The following is a 17,604-nucleotide window of genomic DNA, read 5'->3' on the forward strand; positions in this document are numbered from 1 at the left end:
AACAAGGAATATAATTAACAAACGCACATGACAATGTAACGTTTAATGCTTAATGTGTTGATTTAATGTTTCATTTGAATGCTTTATTTAGGCAGTAAATATTGTTCATTCAACTATGCACTTTGAATATTCTAATTGCATATTTTCTATGTCTGTTTACAGTTTTACAATGTTAAAGTTAAAGTTTTATAAATATATTATACATGAATTATTATACTTTATTTATTAATGTTAATAAAATTTTATATTAATGTTAATTATCATTCTTTTTTTTTTTGCATTTTAATTGTTGATTTTAATGTTTGTATATATAAAGTATACATTAATTATACATAATGAATGTATACATATATACATTATTAATGTTTATTTATTTATTTACTTACATTTTTCATGTTAATGTAAATGACAAATATGACACAACAGGCTTTTGGTGGCTTTTAATCTGTCAATTATCATTGAATTGCATATATGTCCCTCCTGAAGTCCACTATCACCTCCACTGTTTTGAGTGTGTTCAGCTCAAGGTTGTTATAACTGCACCAGACAGCCTACAGTTGAACAGAATTGTGTCATGCAGCACATGTTATCTGACTCGATTGCTTAAATGCTTGAATTAGCTAGTTAAAACAAGCCAGAGCAAATCTGATTTGTGAACGAATTGATCTGAAGACCCAGAAGTGATGTTGATGCTGCAGTTCCTCTTTTGCCCACCAGATGGCGAAATCCTCCCGTCATCTGATCGGATCCAGTGGGAAGCAGCCTTGTTTTGCAAGCCCTGTGAAGTTTGCAGAGGCTCAGGGAAAAGTCACCAGCCTTTCCCGATTACAGTGCTGAATTTCACGGCGTTTTCATGAAAACGTGCCGTTTCGCTGCATAATAACATCTGCTCGACAGACAGCGTGAAAACAGCGTCGAAAGGAAAGAATCTCAGGTATTTCTGAAACTGTTGCAGGGGAAAACATTTAAGTCACAGTTTTTTATATTTCGTTTAAAACAATACAGACTGTTTCAAATCAGCTTAGGAAAATAAAAGTTGTGAAATTAATTCATTAGAATCGTTCATTATTAATTCAGCTCTACAGAGGATGATTACACAACACAATTTTGACACACTGTTGAAGTTAATCAATTATGAAACGAGTTCAGCTCAGCAAAAGTGTCGTTATTCAGATCAATTCAGTTCATGTTGATTCAATTCAGTTCAATATTGTCGTTGTCGGTGTTGTAAAGTTAGTTTCACAGTGTTAGCGTTTATTCGAACAATATCTCGGAAAAAGAAAGAATTCTATGGTTTAATTATTATATGCAGAAATATTGCGCTCTAGAAAGTGCAGGTCTTCTTCTCTCTTAAATTATGTCTCTTTAACCCCTTAACTGTTGCCGTCCCGCTAGCGCTGTTTTTATTGGCTTTTTTTTTTTCGTATCACATATTTTCGTAATTATTATCATAATTTAAGTTGTCATTTGAAAGCTTAAACACTCATCCTGTGGAAACCATCTTGAAACTGGACATTGCGTTACAATGAAAATGCTACTTTAATACCGTTTAGCAGGCTCCTCCCCCTAGTGGGCGATGTACATAATTATTTTACAATCAGAACTTTTCAATCTTGACAAGTTAACACAGATATCGTCGGAAAGGTCTCAGACTCAGGGTTCCATATTTGGCGACTGTTTTGTGATATAAGTGACATTGTGACAGAAATCTATTAATTTGTTAGAGGAGAAGGCATTACAAATTTTTTATTGAATGTGGGTGTCGCCCAGTGACTATTTTATTACGCCTAAACAAAATCTCAGTTTATCTTGTCAATTTTTGTGATATCAACTTCAAATTTGGAACATAACTTGTTTAGACATGTGGCTTTGATTTTAGAGCAATTTTAGCGAAAAATATTTTGTAAAACACACATTTTTGTGTCAAATAAAAACTGTACTTTTGCTCTACAATGACTTTTTTTTAACACTTTTTCACACTTTCTCAATTGATTTTACTAGATTAAAAGGTGAGCAAATGTAGATTCTCCTGCTTCTCAGATGTTTCTCAGTAATCTCACGAATGTCTCCTCTAGAACTGGTCTTGATCATGTGAGATCGGTGCTTTGTAAAACAGTGATGCCAAAAAAAAAAAAGTACTTTATACATTGAGTTTGATGTCTGTGCTCCAGTTTGCCAAGATACTGAAGTTTGCAAGATGTTTGTTGCAGATTCTCTCAAGATCAAAAGATCTGAGCACAACATCACCATTTCCTTTTCTTTAAAGTGAAGTTTGATTTCTGTCTTGCAGTTTCTCTCATATGGAAAACGAGGTCACATTATATACAGACGTCTGTGTGCCGATGTCAGCTGTTTACCGGCATCATACGAGAAACGCATCAGGTTAAAGTGACAGGGGAAACATGCTGTGATTTATTAGAAAAACCTATTGAACAGACTCAGACTGAGCATTTAAAGGGATAGTCACACACTCACTCACACACACACACACACACACACACGAGGTGGAGTGTTTTATATCCGCAGGTATTGTATCATTGATCGTGTTGAACACAAGCGTCCTGCTCTCTATTGATTGGATAAAAGTAATAACTGACAGCAATTCGCTGTGTTTAATCTCTATCCTCATGCTGACCCCTCACACAGCAGAGCCAGGGGTCAAAGGTCACAACAGATATTGAAAAACAATCGCAGCCGCCTTCGTGCCAATTTGTCCGGGTCAGAACCCGCTGATTCTCCATCTGTTTGCAGGAGATCCCATGGGGAGAAGATCTAGACACTGCCGATCGGATCTGAGCAAAACACTAATAACAATCAGACATGATTGGGAAGAAGCACATCAGCATATTAGAGGGATTTCTCCAACAAACACACTGAAAACAACTATTTCTGTCTTGTTGCCAGTCCAAATATCTTCAAATTCTTAAATCAAGAAGCATTAGATAAGTAGAATGACATGCTTGTTTTAAGCAAAAACTCAATTTATTTATTTATTTTTCCAGAAAACAATACATAATTTCTTATGTAATTTTACAAAATGCTTTTAATTTGTTTGTAATTTGCTCTATATGCTTCTTGATTTAAGAATGTTTGTATATTTGGACTGTAAACAAGACAGAAACCCTGAGTACTGCACACACTGATGTCCATCCACGATGGAGAGACTGAATTCGGCTCGGCTTCACGTCTGTTCTCTTGTCTTTTATGTTCTTTTGTGCAAATAAATGAAAAATGTCTCAAATAAATCCCTTGTTCGCTCTCGGACTGATTTTCCCAGGGAAGCAGCGATGATCCTCTTCTTCTGTCCCGGTTTTTCCTGGCTGGGTGTTTTTCCACAGGGAAGAGGTCAAAGACAGAGTGTTTTCAGTCCGAGAGCCGGTTTAATCACCTGACGTCTCTGCTAGGGAACGTTTTTTTGGTTTTTTTGCGGTTGCATCCATTTGTGGACGATAGACATGGGCTCACCTTCTAATGAGGGAACGCCGGTTTTCTCCATTGGAAATGGATGCAAATGTTTCCCTGATCAAATTTGTATGGTGGAAGTTGTACACTCAAAAAAATAAGTTGTTGAACGAACTTGATTAAATTAAGGAAAACTTTTCCAAGAAAATGAATTACATTTTTCCAACAAAATCTAATTTGTTTGAAATGATTTGTTGTAATCTTGTTGTATGAACTTAAATTAATTTAGTCATTCCTGCTAGATAAAGTTTTGTCAGATTGACTACATTTAATTTTTTCCCTGCCTAAAATCTCCAATATTATAATTTTAGCTGACTTGACTCTACAGTTATTTCCAATGATAGAAGCTACTAGTGTACATTTAAATTAAAACTACTTTTTACAAAGTAATATTGAATATTTTAGAGGTTTAATTCATGTATAGGCTATTGTACAATGAGTGCCCACAGCCCTAACCTAAACACAGTCGCTGCTCTTCTGCATAGTGGTAACCACAAAATTCAAAAACATTACAGAAAGTCCTCTAAGTTTCTAACATAACTGAATATTAAACACTAACATTAACTAACAACATCTTTCCATTTACAGAAAAACACATAAAATAACACTTTAATCCCTAAATTTACCCTCCTAATGCAGTCCCTTGCAAAGCATGCTGGGAACTACAGATCCACTGCCCAGTTAGATGTCAACAAAAATGATTCATGTAGTTTTCACACAAATTAAACAAACTTCAGTTTTAAATATTTTAGGTTGATTGAACAATTAAATTGAGTTGTGACAAAACCTTAAAGGTATAGCGGAGGATGTTTTACTTCCTGGTGGGTAGTCTAAACTATTGGTCCTCCTAATTGTCAATCATTCTGGTGAATCAATCAAACTTTTCAAAAAGTGGAGAGGGCGGGTCTTATCTAAAATTTGGAAAGATCCTCCGCTATACCTTTAAACAATTGTGTTACTTTTGCTTATTTTAATTAATTAAATTTAACAAGAGGCAAAAATAATGTTTTGAGTGTAGATGCACTTATGGCTGTGGGAAATGTTGTTGGCCATGATAAGATTGTTTCAGCGTCTAGAATGAACAAGGCCATTGTTGTGTTTATGGAAGAAGAGGAGTTTGTGGATGTGCTTGTTGAGAGTGGAACTTAAATGTCGGACACTTTTTCGGACACAACTGGAAAAAAACAATGGAGTTTCAAAGACTTTCCAAAAGAGCTAAAAAAATATTTCGACACGTTAAATTACGGCAGTCGGAAGAGAGACGAGACTCTTCTGGAATCTGCCACCGCTCCCTTAGCCGTAGTAATAGAAACACCCCCTTATCAGTGTTGTTTCGTTTTTACTTCATTTACTCTCAATGTCATAAAACGCAAAAGTTTACCGTTATACGTATATTTAAAAAAAAATATATATATATATATATGAAAAACCATACTAGATTTGTGATGTTGATCAACGGTGTGTTAATACTTCGTTATACTTTGATATCAAGAAATAACACACCGCATTCTACATTAGAATTCAACCAAGCCATGTAATAAAGTATATTTATAATTTATAATTATATATAACGGTGTATAACACACCGTTGCCATGATAAACCGAGCGTTGCTATGGACGCAGGATTCTAACCGTAGAGACGGAACGGACTATTTTATTTAGCGGAAGCAATACAATCGTTTTTAAAAATCAATAAACTCCTTTTTAAATCAATATTTTGTATCAAATTATTGATTTATTTGGTGGGTAGCCATCAGTGATGCGCGGGTTGATCCGAAATGAGCGGGTGCCTGCGGTCATCCGCGGTTACCCGCGGTTACGAGTCATCCAAAAATATTTTTAATGATATTCGGGTCGCGGTCGGTCGGGTCGTTTGAAATAAAGATGCCAATTAAACCTTTGTAATTTATATAGTAGCCTACTAGATAGCATATGAGCGGAGTGGAGCGGTGAGAATCTCCCCTGCTCAAAGCTACATCAGGCCGCTCCGCTCATTATCGCTCAGCGCTCAACGCAGTTTGCTCCGCGCTCCACTCAAATCGCCCCCGCTCGCTCCAAAAAAGGAAAAAAAATCTACATGTATATCACTGTTAGCTTAGACCACAGCCTTACCTCCTAAACAACTAATGAGCAACAACAAAATTTTTCAAATAGAAATGTTTTATTTCAAATTACAAATTAGGCCTATGTAAGAAGAAATATAGCCTACACAAAGTCCTGTAAAATGAAACGAATAAATGGGCCTAATAATATAAATAACAATTATATAAACAAAAATATAGCCTACATAATTTTAAAAGTAGGCTCTATTAGGCCAGAATTTAAGTTAACTTTTGCGCAACGCGCACGATTAAAATTTAAATGGGCTTATATCCATTGTACACACAAACTGCTATAAAATAAAACGAATAAATGGGCCTAATAATATCAATAAAATTTATATAAACAAAAATATAAAAATATATACTTAAACGTTTTAAAAGTAGGCTAAATTAACTATTAGGCCAACATTCTTATAACTGAACTTTTGCGCAGCGCGCAGGATTAAAATTTAAATGGGCTTGTATCAATTGTTTGAATATTATGCTATATTTCATTTACACTTTGTTACAAGTTACCGTATTCGATTTGCTAACCTTTTGCTTTCTTCCCAGCGTGTTCAGATAGCACACTGCATGTTTTCGAGAGATGTGTCTTTTTAGATTCCAAAATGAATCTTTACTGACTGAAACGATGTCTCCACATTCGTTTTCTTCTACCACATTATAGTTAGTTTTATATTATAGTACACCTGTATGACTTCTTATTTTCCTTTTTGAAGTAGCCTACTTTTTGAACTCCATTATTGAGCCGAGTTTTGACTGAAAATAGAATCCATCTTGCAGTCATCAACATAGACTGAGTCAGGCTTGACTGAGCATGCTTCAGAATCGTGGTGTGCGCGGAGCGAAATTGGAGCAGGAAATAGGGCGACGCTACATCCTTTTAAAAATGCCGCTCTGCGCTCTATCCAAGATCCGCCCTCTCGCTCCCGCTCCACTCCGCTCACATGCAATTTTCTATGAAATACATAGGCCTACACTTTATTGGCTGAATAACTGGCGCGAAGATGACGCACGAGCTCAGTCGAGCTCAGGTAGAGATGGAGGCGGCAAGAGAAAAGGTGAAGACTGGGGAGTGCAGCTCCGCAAATACACAAACAGAAAGAGCAAAGTGTGGGAGACATTTGCCGAAATAATGAAAGATGATGACCAAAGTGCTGGCTTTGTCATGTGTACTTCTTGCTATGCATTTACTACTTTTAAAAAATGCGGGTCAGGAAGCGGGTCGGGTACAATATTTTCTTCTTTTTTTTTTGCGGTCCGAGTTGCGGGCGGGTTAGTTGAAAACGTCGGTCGGGTGCGGGTTGTTTATACATTGACCCGCGCATCACTGGTAGCCATGTAATAAGCGGGATAATGTAGAGCGAGGCGGTTGTTATAGCGAATACAACCCCTTCCTTCAGGCTGATTCAAGCTCTGCGTCGGGGTCCCGATCAGCCTGTCGGGGTTGTATTCGCTATAATATATCCCTTACATATACACTAATAATTATATATATAAATAATATAATTTTAATATTACAAACCAAAGATTACAAATATAATCTTACTTCAAAACATACTTAAACATAAAACATAATATCTTATATTGGAGTGAAATATTGTCTCAGCATGTCCTTGATCGTTTCCCTGAGATTCCCTCGATCAGCATTAAAGCGTGTGTGTGATTCAGTGTTCGGAGGGAAGTGAGACGTCACATGATCTGTGTGTGTGTGTGTGTGTGTGTGTGTGTGTGTGTGTGTGTGTGTGTGTGTGTGTGTGTGTGTGTGGAGGGAAAGCGTTGCTCTTTCATGTGTAAATCTCATTTCTCTCCTGCTCTGCTTCATGTAAAGGAGTGTAAGTGATGTTATTGGGTTTTATCCTCATGACCCCTGAGTTTGGGGCCCGAGGAGCAAACGCATTCCTCCGGTCTTTCTCTGTCTCTCCAGGAGTTCATTTGCACTTGTACATGTTTGCCATTCATGCCTGTTCTCTTGGCTGACGGAGTCCTTTATGGTGTTCGAGACCCTCGGTGATGTTTGGAGGCTCAGGAAACGTCTCGAGCTTTAACTCTTAACGTCTCATTCTCAGGGTTTATTGTCTCTTGCGCTGCCATTACGATCCTTGATGTGGTTTCACTAAAACAGAAACTAGATGTGCGTTTCCTAAAGGAAATAGCGGCTGCGTGTAAAGACAGGAAAGAACAATCACTGTATGTAAAAGTCATTTGGTATGAAAATATTTAGAGATGCACTGATATAAAGTTTCTCAGCCGATACCGATACACGATTTTCTTATGGAAATGCCAAATAATGCTGCAAACTATCCAGGGAACCCTCTCATTTGGTACACTATAATATTTTATTATTTTTTTTGATTGATTGATTGAAGTTTATTTCGAGCAATAAAAAAGAAAAGAATATATATGAAAAAATATATATATATAAATAAAAAAATTCATATATATTCTTTTCTTTTTTATTGCTCGAAATAAACTTCAATAGATCAATAATTTTTTTTACACAATATAAAAAAATAACATAGCACAGTTTATCTCCCATATACATACATACATATACACATACATACACACATATACATTACAAATAATAACTATACACACATATACATATACACATGTGCACCTGTACACACACACATTACAATTTTGATACACATATCCACATACATTATTTACACTAATAATAGTTGCTCGAAAGTGAGTGGAAAGAAGTATAACTTATTTGCTCCCACCCCCAATTCCTTCCCATATATTATCCCATATATTACCCCATATATTACCCCATATATTACCCCATACATTACCCCATACATTACCCCATACATTACCCCATATATTACCCCATACATTACCCCATACATTACCCCATATATTACCCCATACATTACCCCATATATTACCCCATATATTACCCCATACATTACCCCATACATTACCCCATACATTACCCCATACATTACCCCATATATTACCCCATACATTACCCCATATATTACCCCATACATTACCCCATACATTACCCCATACATTACCCCATACATTACCCCATACATTACCCCATACATTACCCCATATATTACCCCATATATTACCCCATACATTACCCCATACATTACCCCATATATTACCCCATACATTACCCCATATATTACCCCATACATTACCCCATACATTATCCCATATATTACCCCATATATTACCCCATACATTACCCCATACATTACCCCATACATTACCCCATACATTACCCCATACATTACCCCATATATTACCCCATACATTACCCCATATATTACCCCATACATTACCCCATATATTACCCCATATATTACCCCATACATTACCCCATACATTACCCCATATAGCCGCTGCCATTAACAGTTCAATTAATAATAGTTTATTTGTTTTGATCATATTTATTTGATATTATAGTTTCTTCTTTACATTATGGTGTCTCAATAATCACAATAATGCTATATGATAATCCACATTATCGTAAACATTCAAATATGTCCCGATATTTATAATAATCACATCATATATAAAATATAACCATATCCTAGCATATTGTTTAATCACAGTTTTACAATAACAACAGTAATACCAATAATATATAATCATTATCATTATTTACTCAGCTATGTATACATATCCCGCTCTATTGTAATTATGTCACCATTTACAGTGGAATTGGAATAAACAACTGAGATATTCAACTGCTATTTATATTCAGATAATATTTACACCTAAATAAATTTAAAAAAACTGAAATATTTGTATACAACTCAATTGCACATAAGTTTTCATAAGCACTTGTCTTCATTCAAATTCATTCAAACGTACATTTATAATTAACAGTAAATAAGCTCTTCTCTAGTGTTTTTACAGCTAACTAATGAACTGTGAACAGTGGATAACTGTTTTATAATAAACATATTTATGGATGACTTTCCTGAGGAAAATGCAACGTGATATTCACAAGCTGTTTTATTGAGTGATTATATGAGTCATGATACAGATCTCGGTAAGTTGTACTGTATCTTACCTTCTGATATTCATAATATAGATTTATAGATTCTAGATATTATTTGTATTAAAGTGGAAGAAAAGACTGAACTGAGGGGCTACAGCGATCTGTCACGTCACATTAAAGAGCGTCAAAACTATAGCCTGGAAATCCAGACCTAAATCGAAAAGATTAATGGTCTGGCGTCGACTAATGAAAATCGCCCAGCTCGAGGGGCGGCACCAAGTTAGCGGAGCTAACTGGTAGATTAGACTCTTACCGTATCTGGTCGGCAAAACAGCAGAAACACCCTTCTTGCAAAGGAACGATTCGAGTGGCGTCTTCTGTTCCTGTTTTCGATAAAAAGCCAAGTCTAACTCGTTCATTGTAGCGGCCAAAGCCGTTTCAAACAACTGGTGTTCATCCATAGCCATCTTGCAATGTTTACTAATGACTTCTGATGACATTTATTTTTAGAACGGAGGACAGCGCTCTTTGCTCTCAATGTTTTACCGCACCCTTTTGATTGACAGGATATAATCAGCACTGATCATTGGCTGTTTTTAAGCAATCGGCTGATAGCGAAAATAATAATTGGCTGATAAAACTGAAAGTTCCGTATTCCTTTTCAGATTTCAAACAGTCGTCATGAAACAGAAGTTGCGCTAGACTTTTCTTCCCTAAACGGCTTCTCAAACAAGAACAAATGTGGGCGGGACTTGATTTTGTCTGGGGGGGAATTGATTGGATGGTTGTGCTTTGCTATTGGCTGATCTCATGTGAGTGACAGGATATAGCCCCGCCCTCGTCATCAGAGAAGAGAAGAGATGCTGCAAGAGGAACTTATTCTGATTCAAGATTATTAAAACAATAATGATGTGCACTGATAAAGCACTGATCAATTTATAATAATAAACTCTGCAATATTGTCAATTTTGATTTCATGTTGACTTTAAGTTTAAAGCTTACAAGAATAGCTCACCTGAGATATTATCAGCAAAACAACGTTTGCATGTGCAGCATCGCATGAGTGGTTTATATGAGGTAAACATTGACTCGCTGACTAGTTAACTAATTCATGTGTAAAATGAGTGGTCATGCTGTAGGATTAACAGATTTATTTTCACAGGCTTCTTTGTTCACATTTACCAATTTGCCTGTAAATCTGACCAGGACTGTGTTTATGGAGCTCCCAAACATTTTTTTCGTCATTTGAATGGTACAAAACTTGGTAAATGTTTTGCCACTTATCATGGACATGATTGGAACAGGTTAAATGGTCCTGTAAAAAACAGTCACACTTGTGCTCCTCGCGGTCATACATGAGCGCATTGGAAACGAATGGGAGACGAGTTTCCTCTAGTGGAAGCGTTTGGTACTGCAGCCGAACACACTCTCACTGAAAGCTCATTTACTGAGATATCAACCTCAAATTTGGAACATGACTTGTTTAGATTTATGGCTTTGATTTTCTCACAGTTTTAGAGTAAAACATGTTTTTGAAAATATATATTTCATATAAAAATTGAAAATAGTATTTTTGCACATTTTCATAACAATAAACGTAAAATTCTGTAACTCTTTTTGTTCACTTTTCAAAGCTTTTTGTCACTTCAGCAATAATCTGCCAAGTGTCGTCTTTGAAAAGAAATCAAACTTCAGTCTGAGCTCTAAAGCATTCAAGATTTACCACAGTTTAAGTTGGAAATTAAATTTTCAGGTAAATGCTCAAAAAGTGAATAAATGGATTATAAATGTGGCGTAAATATAATTTTGTACCATAAAATCCCCTAAAAATACAAAATATTAAATAAATAAAAACTATTTCATTGAAATAAAAAAAACGAATTTCAGTCATTTTTGACTGTCACATGAAGAGCACAAGAGGGTTAAATTGACAGTAATGCTAATTTTATACCTATAGAATTGCACATTAAACATGAAGTCTGCATGCGTCCGAAAGCACTCGCGCTGGAAGTGTGTTCACTGTTCTGGGGAAACACAGACCACTTTAATGAGTCTTATGAGGCGTGTTTGTGGAAAAACACTTTTATTATGCCAAACTTCCATTTCCCTCGATCCCTCGAGTCCTGCGGCAAATATACACTCTTACTGAAACAACATCATCACAAGAAAACCCAGAGAAATCTCTATCAGAATCAAACACAACAGACTAGAATTTTCTACTAAATTTTCCTGTGTAGGGTTTCTGTTTTTTTCTATTTTATTATGTATTTTATTTATGTATTTAATTGATGAGTGTATATTTGATGTGACCGGTTCAGCCTTTGGTTTGGGATTGTCCAGAGACGCTCACAGGATCATGTGTGTTATCTTCTCTTCACCAGGTGTGTGTGTGTCCCTGAGCCTGTGTTTGTCGTGTGTTAAAACACAGGAGTGTCTGGAAGTCAAGGTCAACTAAAGCCTCTGGGAACATGAACATGATACTCTCATGTTTTCTACAGAAACATGAGGGAAAACGAGACTGTGTTTCTGGGGTTACAGAGTTCAGCTAAACTTCAACTTCATCATGTTTGAAACACACAGACAGACTTGAACAGATGCAGATCTCGCACATGATTAGTTATTAATGAGACTTTCTCTCAATATTCATGTTTTTTGTTCAAGGTTACTGTGAAGTGTTACACTTATGAACATATACTTATATTTTTACTCATCAATCCATGCGTGTTTCTGCTAAATATACCCTGGTTTAACCCTAAAATCAACATGAAACTGCCTCCACAACACATTTTATTTCCATTATCCGCTGTTTTTCTGTGGGAATCAGGGTTTTGAACATGAAAAGAGGAAGTGAGAAGGGACTTTTATTTTTAATTGTATTCATGAGAAATTGATTGGATGGTGAAAAGTGTCTTTAGATTGACGTGGTTGAAAAATAAGAGGGAGGCAAAGCAAGTTATAATAGTTCATCAGAATAATGCAATTCTTTGGGTTTTATGTATAATAATGACTCGTCTATGTTTGGTGGGTTTGTGTGATATAAATATGAAATTGAATATTATTCTTATGATTTTCTCAAGGGGGGGGGTTGACAAATTCAGACCTTATTATGTTATTTTATGTAAAATAAATGCTGATAACATAAAAAGTGATAGGGCTGTCAAGAAAGTTTTCAAAAGATACTTGACTGTCTTTTTTTGTGCTACAAAACGTATATATATAAAAACATTTTTTATAAATATAGTCTTGAGTTTCTTCCGGCAACAAACATGTCACAATATTCCTCATTATAATAATTAATACGCAGAATAAAGGGGCGGGGCCTGGTTGAGTCAGTTAGTAGTGTGTTAAACTGGTGGTTATGGTAAGGGGCGGGACATTTCCCAAACACTCAAAGTGCTCGACCAATTACAACACACCGCTCCAGCCGACCAATCAGAGCACAGTGTGCTTTTCAGAAGGAGGGGCTTCATAGAGACAGGAAGTAAACAGAGCGTTACTGACAGACTGGGAAGAGAGGAGCCGCAACAATGGAGAATATGAGGAAAATAATCAACATTCAAGCAGGAAAACCTGTTCTAGTAGAGACTAAAAACAACATCAAGACTGTAAAATGTGTAAAATGGCCCTTTAAGGGATCTTTTAACATTTCATTTATGCATCCCTCATAAAACAGATATTGTATTTCCATTTCCATTGTCCTTTCTCAGCTTAACTGAAATGTGCTCTTCTGAAACAGACCAGATTAAACCAGCATGAATGTTCGTTCTGTCCAAAGATCAGGAATCCCTGTGGATGATTCACAGACAAAAAGATTGATTTTCACTAAGAGCAGTGAGGGTTTTTTTCCCTAACAAAGATCAAAGTCATTTATTATAGGCCAGCTGCTGAAAAACATCACTGAAGAACATCATATTATTGAATTATTTGGTTATAGTTCTGTGTTTTTTCATCTTGAGGAATAAAGAACTGATGCAGAAAGTTTTACAGATGTGAAATGCTGGTCTTGATTGTTTAGTGTCTCATTAAAGCTGCTTTTCATCTGTTGCTGCCTGGTTTTCAAGGCTAAGTGTAAAACAGATCTGTACGGGTGAACACAAGCATGAGACCAGCAAACCACCTTAGACTGGTTTAACTTGGGTTTTTCTTTTCAGAAGTTGAATCTCCCGACAGACTTGTGTTGAACATTTCTTACTTAGTATTTTTTTCTTAAATAATTTTTTTAATCAGGAAGCATTTAGAGAAGTAAAATGACATAAGAAATTATATCTTGTTAAAAAAAAAAAAAAAACGGAGTTTTTGCTTAAAACAAGCAAAATTATCTGCCGATGGAGTTATAAAACAAAACTTAATTCAAATGGAAACCAAGAAAAATATTCTTCATTCAAATGGAAAACAAGATTATTTTTTATACTCAAAAGGCAGATCATTTTGCTTGTTTTAAGCAACTTAATTTTTATTTGTTTTATTTTTTAAACAAGATATAATTTCTTGGGTCCTATTTTAACGATATAAGCGCATGTTCTAAAGCGCAAGGCGCAAGTTCACTTAGGGCGTCTGAATCCACTTTTGCTAGTTTAACGACGGGAAAAATGGTCGGCGCTCCCGGCGCATGGTCTAAAAGGGTCGTCCCTATTCTCTTAATGAGTAATGGGTGTGTTTTGGGATTTATGTGCATTAAACCAATAAGAGTCTCATCTCCCATTCCCTTTAAATGCCAGTTGCGCTCGCGCCATGGCGGATTTGCTATTTACATGACGGAGTTTGATAGTGGAAAGACCGAACGCGTCTCCAGAGCGCAAACGGATCTGCTCGTGCGCGAGGTAAAAGCCCGCTAGCAGACCATCTACAGGACAAGCCGGATTCACCATGTCTTTATGTACACAATAATAATCTTTTACATTGTAATCCTTTTATTTTAAATATTTGGCATGTTTGTGTGTTGCTGTGCATCCCTGTGTGTGTAATAAGCAGAGTGTACGCGCGTTGTGGACCCGCCTATAGACCGTATGTAGCTCCGCCCCTTTTCAGCGCTGCGCTCGTTGTCTTTTGACTTCCGGTCTGTATTTTCACAGCGATGTCGCGTGTTTATTAATGAACGGCTCGTTTTTAAATATTCCGGTTGACTGACATTTATTAAGACATCTGCTTTAAACATTACAGTCCTCATGATAACTTTCGTTAACTTTACATTAAGTAAATCCACTTCAAAAGCGAATTACTCCTGGACAGCAGCGCCATAGAGATATACAGAGCGACCGCAAAAACGGAAGTTAAAAGTCAATATTCTAAAGATGGTGGTGCCCTCGTTTCTCTGGCGCATAAGGTCTATAGACGCACATTACTAACGCGCTCATTAACAAAAAAATATTGTGTTATTGACTTTAGACCAGGGGCCAGTTGGTCAATGGCTCAGTCTATTTCTGTTCCTCAAAATAGCAACGCGCCAACAATGCGCCAGAACACACCTGCATTTAAACAACGTGGCGCAGGACGTGAAAATGATAACGGCGTCGGGCTGAAACTAGCAAAACACACTTGCGTCACGCTTGGCGCTGCACGGCACCGGGTGTCAGATAGGGCCCATTATGTAATTTTACTTCTCTAGTAAATGCTTCTTGATTTAAGAAACAAGACAAAAATACTACAAGTAAGTCCGAATGTGTCTCAGATCTCCCTCATTCTCTGGCTTCTCTTTCACCCTGATGATGTTTATCCAAGCACACACAACCGTGTGTGTGTGTGTGTGTGAGTGTGAGTGTGTGTGTGTGTGTGTGTGTGTGTGTGTGTGTGTGTGTGTGTGTGTGTGTGTGTGTGTGTGTGTGTGTGTGTGTGTGTGTGTGTGTCATTACACTATAATTACACCAGCATCTGTTCACTCACTGCCAGCTGTGGCTCTTGGGAAGATGTGAGTGTGTGTTTGCAGTCGCACAGATCCGGAGTCAGTTTGAAGTTTCACTGTCAGCTTTTGAGCGTCTCGCTCCGGCTGATCCCAGATCAGTCCTGAACTCTGGATCCTGAACAGCGGTCCAGTGATTATGCTAATGTGTTCAGTTAAACGTCCTGAGATCATGTCTATAACAGGCAAGTCAAGTTATGTCAGTCTCGTCTAATTCAAATCAAAATCATCACAGCGTCACCGTCAGTCTTCTGTCGTCTGGTTTTATTCACTCGCACTTGTGTGAGTGTGTGTGAGTGTGTGTGAGTGTGTGATACGAGCAGCGGTTTAGGCCAAACAAAGACATCATTCAGATCCACAGATTCCAGACACTCGTTTTCCATAAGCACGTCCAGGAAGTTTCCCTGCGTTTCACACACTATTGTGTAAGAGGTGGAAAACCTCACTCTATCTATCTATCTATCTATCTATCTGTCTATCTATCTATCTATCTATCTATCTATCTATCTATCTATCTATCTATCTATCTATCTATCTATCTATCTATCTATCTGTCTGTCTGTCTATCTATCTAATGTCTGTCTATCTATCTATCTGTCTATCTGTCTGTCTGTCTATATCTGTCTGTCTGTCTGTCTATCTATCTGTCTGTCTGTCTATATCTATCTAATGTCTATCTATCTATCTATCTATCTGTCTGTCTGTCTGTCTATATCTATCTAATATCTATCTGTCTATCTATCTGTCTATCTGTCTATATGTGTATATCTATCTATTGTTCTGTCTGTCTGTGGGTTGACTGTGATATTGCAGCTCTCATACTTTCTAAAACATGCTTACAAAAGCAAAAATAGAGAAAATATTCTGTTCCCTATACAGAAAGTAAGAAAAAGAGAGGACTATACATCAGCACACTGGAGCAGACAGAAATACACACAGATCACGTACTTCACATCGCAATGCCAAACGACAGCCTGAGGGAACGATGCGGTCAGTGATTCCAGGTCTGGCTGAACAGAGAAAAGAAACTCAGAATATTGTCAGTGGCCTGGCATGGCCTCATGAATAAACCATTTCCTCTTTGTAGAAGTTCATTTTTTGCTTGGTACAGGGTTTTCAGACACCTGTTCCCCAAAACAGCACATTCAGCGGTTTGAGAGGCCTCATTTCAGGGCTAAAGCGCGCGATCTGATAGCAGAGGTGAGCGCGTTCATTGTATGTCTCTGAAAGCTTCTCAATACCTGATCAACTGCAGAACCAGATGATGTCCAGCTCCACCTCTCTGGACGTCATGGCTGGAACTGATGCGGAATAGCAATGATTTGCTTTTTTTTTAGGAAACAGCAATTTTTTCCTGTAGCTCAAACAGTGGAGCGCTAGCGCTTGCAACGCCAAGGTCATGGGTTCGATTCCCAGGAAAAGCAAGAACTGATGAGAATGTAAATGTGGACCTTGATATGCAATGTAAGTCGCTTTGGATAAAAGCGTCTGCCAAACGCATAAATACAAATATAAATATATCCAGACCGAGTACTTTTGGTTCAGCAATCAATTAATAATAATAATTTGTTACATTCATATAGCGCTTTTCCTGGTACTCAAAGCGCTTTACACTTTACAATCGTCCTCGGCAGCACCACAAACGGCACATAAACACACCTGTGATCAGCACATTATAATGCTTTTACAATCGTTTAATATACCAGAAGTTAATATTGAGTAACTTACATTTTAAAAACAATATTATATTATCAGTCATGTTGTGTGTAGCCTATTATCATTCTGCCTAAGAATTTCCTGAGGAAGCCACAGCAGAATAAACTTCCGCTTCTCTCTACTTGTTTAGTTTTTTGGATGGATGGATGGATGGATGGATGGATGGATGGATGGATGGATGGATGGATGGATGGATGGATGGATGGATGGATGGATGGATGGATGGATGGATGGATGGATGGATGGATGGATGGATGGATGGATGGATGGATGGATGGATGGATGGATGGATGGATGGATGGATGGATGGATGGATGGATGGATGGATGGATGGATGGATGGATGGATGGATGGATGGATGGATGGATGGATGGATGGATGGATGGATGGATGGATAGATAGATAGATAGATAGATAGATAGATAGATAGATAGATAGATAGATAGATAGACACA

At 37.1% G+C, this 17,604-nt stretch overlaps 1 protein-coding gene across 2 annotated transcripts in view; it reads left to right on the forward strand.

The window, feature by feature from the left end:
- LOC309491273 (uncharacterized protein) overlaps positions 1-17,604 on the forward strand; it is an 82,880-nt gene that overhangs the window by 57,605 nt on the left and 7,671 nt on the right. For both annotated transcript variants that reach the window (XM_082160776.1, XM_082160777.1), the window contains exon 7: positions 718-934. The gene's annotated coding sequence lies outside the window, so the exon portion shown is untranslated. The remainder of the gene's footprint in view (positions 1-717; positions 935-17,604) is intronic.

The sequence above is a fragment of the Leuciscus leuciscus genome (assembly GCF_965113295.1).
Source record: "Leuciscus leuciscus genome assembly, chromosome: 25".
Taxonomy (NCBI): domain Eukaryota; kingdom Metazoa; phylum Chordata; class Actinopteri; order Cypriniformes; family Leuciscidae; genus Leuciscus; species Leuciscus leuciscus.